Genomic DNA, 5,000 nt, shown 5'->3' on the forward strand with positions numbered 1-5,000 from the left:
GAAGGATGGCCGGAGGAAAGGGCGTGGAGGAGAAGAGGAGGCTAGGAGAAGGGGACCTAGGTCACAGGCCGGAAGAGGCAGCAAGGAGGATGGTGAGTGGGGAACCGGAGAAGCAAGCCCGGTCCTTGCCAGCTCCAAACGTCGGGGGTAAGGTCGTTTTGGAGAGGTCATCGGTGGAGGTGGTCCCGGAGACCCAGGTGTCAACGGGTACTCAATCCATCAGTAGGCCGCCGGGAGAGGTTGGTGGAGCAACGGGAGAGTTGGGCTCATCCCTCGACGAAGTCTTCATAGATGAAGAGGCTTTCGGGGCCCTCGTGGGGGAGATGAGGGAGATGGTGGAGGAGATCCAGGTCTCACAAACGAGGACGGCGGAATGGGGGTCCATCTCGCCATTGCCAGCCACTCCAAGAACGAAGAGGGACGCATCCACAGCACAGCAGGCCCAGCAGGAGTCAGGGCTGTTATTGGAATCGGGTGAGGCCCGGAGGAAGAAAAAGAAAAAGAGGCTTTCCCTCGAGACGGGAGAGGGCCAGAGTGGGCTGGAAGGGGTGGGGAGGGTATTTGGGGACAGTGCCACAGAGGTGACTCCCCTGTCACCGCGGGTCTCATCTCTCACACCCACCCAGATGGAAATAGATCTGGTGACCCCTGCGCTGTGTATGCCCGACGGTGATGGGGTGTCTCAGGCTTTTTCAGGGACGCCGGGACCCCCCATCCACAACCCCAACCCCTTACCTGCATCTTGGGCTTCTCAGAGGGGGGGACGCAGTGGATGGGGAGGCCTCAGAGGTAGCGGGTCAAGGGTTTTTGTCCGTGGATGTACGAGGGGTTGGGGAGATGGTCAGTACTGCCGAGGTGTCTTCCCTGTCCTCGCGGGGTCCATCTCTCCCAATCATCCGGATGGACGCGGACCTGTCGTCCCCGGGGCTGTTTTTGCCAGATGGGGATGGGGTGTCTCAGGTTAATTCTGGGACGCCGGGACCCCCATCCCCAACCCCTTCCCTGCGTCATGGGGTTCTCAGGAGGACGGTATGGGGGTGGGAGGGTTGGGGGGCCTCGGGGGCTGCTGGTCCAGCGTCCATGATCGATGAGGACCTTTACCCACCAGACAGAGTGAGTACTTGAACCCTGCACCTGGTTGATTTTTCTTTTTAAATGTGCAACCATGGCAAACATTCAAATAATGACTATGAATGTTCGGGGTCTAAGGGACACTGTAAAGAGAACTGCTGTTTTTAGTTGTTTATCAAACATATGTTTTACCTTTTGTTTCTTGCAGGAGGTACATTTAAGGGATGGGGGGGATGTAGAGCAGTTTAAAAAAGAGTGGGTAAAAGGGAAGTCGGTGTGGAGTGTGGGGGGTGTCCACTCATCAGGGGTTGGGATTTTGTTTGGGACTAGGGAGGTGAAGGTGGAAGGCACGTACGTTGCAATGCAGGGGAGGGTTTTGGGGGTGGACATAACGTTAGGGGATTTTAGACTTAGGATTATAGGGGTATACGGGCCACAGACGGTGCCAGAGAGAAGGGAGATGGTGGAGAGTCTGGCACCTCTGTGTGCCACAAACAGAGTTTTGATAGTGGGAGGGGATTTTAATGTAGAATTAGGAGGGGTAGGGGATAGTAGCGTGGGGGCCATCACCGGACTTATGGCAAGCCATGGTCTGGTGGATGGAGGCCTTAACACTACTCCGGCGCTAGCAGGTCCCACGTGGCGTAACTCTCGGGGGGTCGAGCGGAGGCTGGACTATGTATTTCTACCCAAATCCTTGGGGCTTTTGTCTGGGCGTCTGCTGCCTGTGTTTTTCTCGGATCACGACGGGGTACTCCTTCGGGTCAAGGCGCCTGTCTGCCTTTTCGGTAGGGGGGTACTGGAAGCTCGACCGGGATATCCTGGAGGAGCGGGCTTTTGTAAATGTTTTTTCTGTTTTTTTCGGGGCTTGAGGGTCTCCGGCCAATGTGCGGAGGGGTTTTGGAATGGTGGGAGGTAGTTAAGGTAAGAATTAGGGTATTTATTATTGGTTTTTGTAAGAGGAAGGGGAGAGAGGAGAGAAGGGAGGTGGAGCAGCTCCAACGTTTACTCGATCTTGAGTACGAGGCTGGTAACCTCGGTACTTCGATGGACGTTGAGCACGCTACCAGCCTCAAGGCTCAGCTCAGGGAGGTGCACGAGCGGAAGGCCCGTGCTTTCCTGCAGCGCGCACACTCTGAGTTTATAGAGCAGAATGAGACCTGCTCTGCAGTGTTTTTCAAATCAGTTAGGGAAAAGCAGATAAGACAGGTTTTTTATGGGGTGAGGGATGGACAGGGTAGGGTGGTTAGGGAGCCGGAGCAGATGGTCAGGGTGGCAACTGACCATTTCCGGGGTTTTTCCAGGAGAGGGTAGTAGAAAAAGAGCAGGGTACCGTGTTCTTAGAACACTTGTCCCGGCGTGTGCCGGAGGACATTAGAAAGGCGATGGAAGCCCCGATAACACTAGAGGAGGTGGAGAGCGCCCTCAAGAGGATGGGGAAAGGGAAGGTGCCTGGGATGGATGGGCTGCCGGCTGAGTTTTACCTCAAGTTTTGGGGTATGCTTGGACCGGTGGTCCTCGAAGTCCTGACGGCCGTTCTCGAGACTGGAGTCCCGGGCAGGTCGATGGCTGTAGGTGTGCTGTCCCTCCTCTACAAGAGGGGGGGACGCCGCCGACCTTAGCAACTGGCGGCCGTTGACCATGCTGTGCGTAGATTACAAGATACTAGCTAAGGTCATGGCAGACCGTTTGCGCACAGCCCTTCCCTACGTTGTCCATGAGGATCAAACGTGTGGGGTGGAAGGCCGTTCCATTAGGTGGAACCTCCAACTGATCAGGGACTCCATCGCCTGGGTTGAGGATAGAAGTCTACCTCTGATGGTAGCGGCGCTTGATCAGGCCAAGGCTTTTGATCGCGTCAGTAGGGCTTTTCTTTTCAGAGTATTAGGTAGGTTAGGGTTTAGTGATCGCTTTATAAAGTGGATCAAGATTTTGTATGTGGGAGCGGGGTGCCGGGTGAGCATAAACAGCCATCTGGGTGACGTGTTTGGCCTCTCATCAGGGGTCAGGCAGGGATGCCCGCTCTCGGCACTCCTTTTCGTGCTCTATATGGAGCCCCTGGCGGCTGCCATTAGGGCTGACGCAGGGGTGGAGGGCTTGCTGGTCCCTGGAAGCGGCGGTTTGCATGTTAAGATGACACAGTACGCAGATGACACCACCTTGCTTTTGTGCAAGGACTCATGCCTGCTAAGGTCTCTGGCCATAATTGGAGACTTTACCCGCGTCGGGAGCGGTCCTTAACCTCGCCAAGTCGTCTGTTAAGTATTTCGGCAGATGGCGGGGCAGGACGGACGTGCCCGGGGGACTATCTCTCTGTAATGGGGCCCTGAGGATTCTTGGGGTCCTTTTTGAGACCTCCGGCTCCGCGACCCTGAACTGGAACATGAGAGTTGCTGTGGTACAGAGGAAGATGGCAATGTGGAAGGCCAGATCCTTGTCTTTCTTGGGCAAGGTCCTGGTCCTGAAAGTGGATGTACTGCCTTCCCTTCTGTACTTGGCATACATCTATCCTTTGCCAGCGAGCATGAGGAGGGGGCTAGTAATGCTCGTGTTTCAGTTCATGTGGGGGGCAGGTATGAGTATGTCGCCAGGGCTCGCATGCTCTCAACCATCGGGGAGGGAGGGAGAGGAGTTCCACACTTCCCACTCAAGCTGGACTCGATTTTTGTTTCGTTTTTATTGAATGAGCTCGCTAATCCAGTGATTCATCCCTCCGGTTATTTCCTGCGGGTGTTTTTCTCGTACCAGGCGAGAAGCATAATGGTGTGGTCCAACACGGGTCCTCGGGCTGAACAGCTGCCGTGGCACTTCAGCCATGCGGCAAAGTGGCTACGTGCGCATCCCGAGGTTGAAGTCGCCCGAGTAGGTTTGGACCACAGACGCCTGTACGAAGAGGTCAGACGGACCGTTTGTGCGCCCCTGTGGTGGGTACCCCTGCTGTGGTCTGGGAGACCATACAGGCGCGGGGCCTAGACAATCGTCTTAAGGATCTAAATTGGTTAAGCCTCCACAAGTGCTTGCCGGTAAGATCCATCATGTACCGGCATAGCTTGGCACGGTCCCCCAGTGCCCGAGACCAACTTGTGGTGGGGAGGAGACAATACGCCACATGTACTGGGACTGTGCTTTCGCAGGAGTAGTGTGGGCCAGGGCTCAGGGGTTGCTAGGGAGAGTGAAGGAGGGTTTTGTTTTAACATGGGTGGGGGTGGAGAGAGGGGTGGGGAGAGCGGGGGGGGTAGGTAGGGATCGTTTTCTGTTGTGGCTGCTTATCAGTCTTTTTAAGAAAGGGCTGTGGGATGCCAGGCAGGGCCTGGTTAAGTCAGGAGCAGACTGGGGGGTGGAGGGAATAGTGAGGAGAGTGGAGGGAGATTTGAGAGGGAGGATAAGAAGGGAGGAGAGGAAGTGGGGTCACCATGCTGCCTTAGAGCGGTGGAAAGGGGGGTTGGGGCTGGTCAGGTAGTTAAGGTTTAGAAGGCAGGTTGGTAGGTTTTTGGGGTTTTGGATTACTTATGTTTATTGATGGCTTGTGTTTGTATTTGATTTTTTGCTGCAGCCCCCTAGAAAAGTTGTGGGAGGGTGTTGGTTGCCCATCTCTTCCAAGAGAGAGAGGGTTTCAGAGTTTTTGGAAAACTGATGGGTTGTTTTTTGTTACTAGTTCTGTTTGGATAGGGGCAACTAAAAGGTTAAAAGACATGTGAATTGTTTACTGTGTAAATGCTTGAAAAGTTAGAATAAAAGCTTTGAATCATCATCTGTTCTTATCAGTTTAATATCTGATACGTCCCCCATCGGGGGACTACATATTAAATGGATTTTTCGAACAGGGAGTCGGAAATGGGGCTTGCTCCGTCCGCTCCACGCATCGACCCGGTATTGCAGTACCTCCGGGAATGGTGCAACACTTTTCTCCCATTGTCAAGGAAAAAGAA

At 54.5% G+C, this 5,000-nt stretch overlaps 1 pseudogene; it reads left to right on the forward strand.

Annotated features, from left to right (window-relative positions):
- Positions 1 to 4,805: 4,805 nt before the first annotated feature.
- LOC123740762 (uncharacterized) lies at positions 4,806 to 4,975 on the forward strand (annotated as a pseudogene).
- The last annotated feature ends 25 nt before the right edge of the window (positions 4,976 to 5,000 follow it).

Source organism: Salmo salar, unplaced genomic scaffold (assembly GCF_905237065.1).
Source record: "Salmo salar unplaced genomic scaffold, Ssal_v3.1, whole genome shotgun sequence".
Classification (NCBI taxonomy): Eukaryota; Metazoa; Chordata; class Actinopteri; order Salmoniformes; family Salmonidae; genus Salmo; species Salmo salar.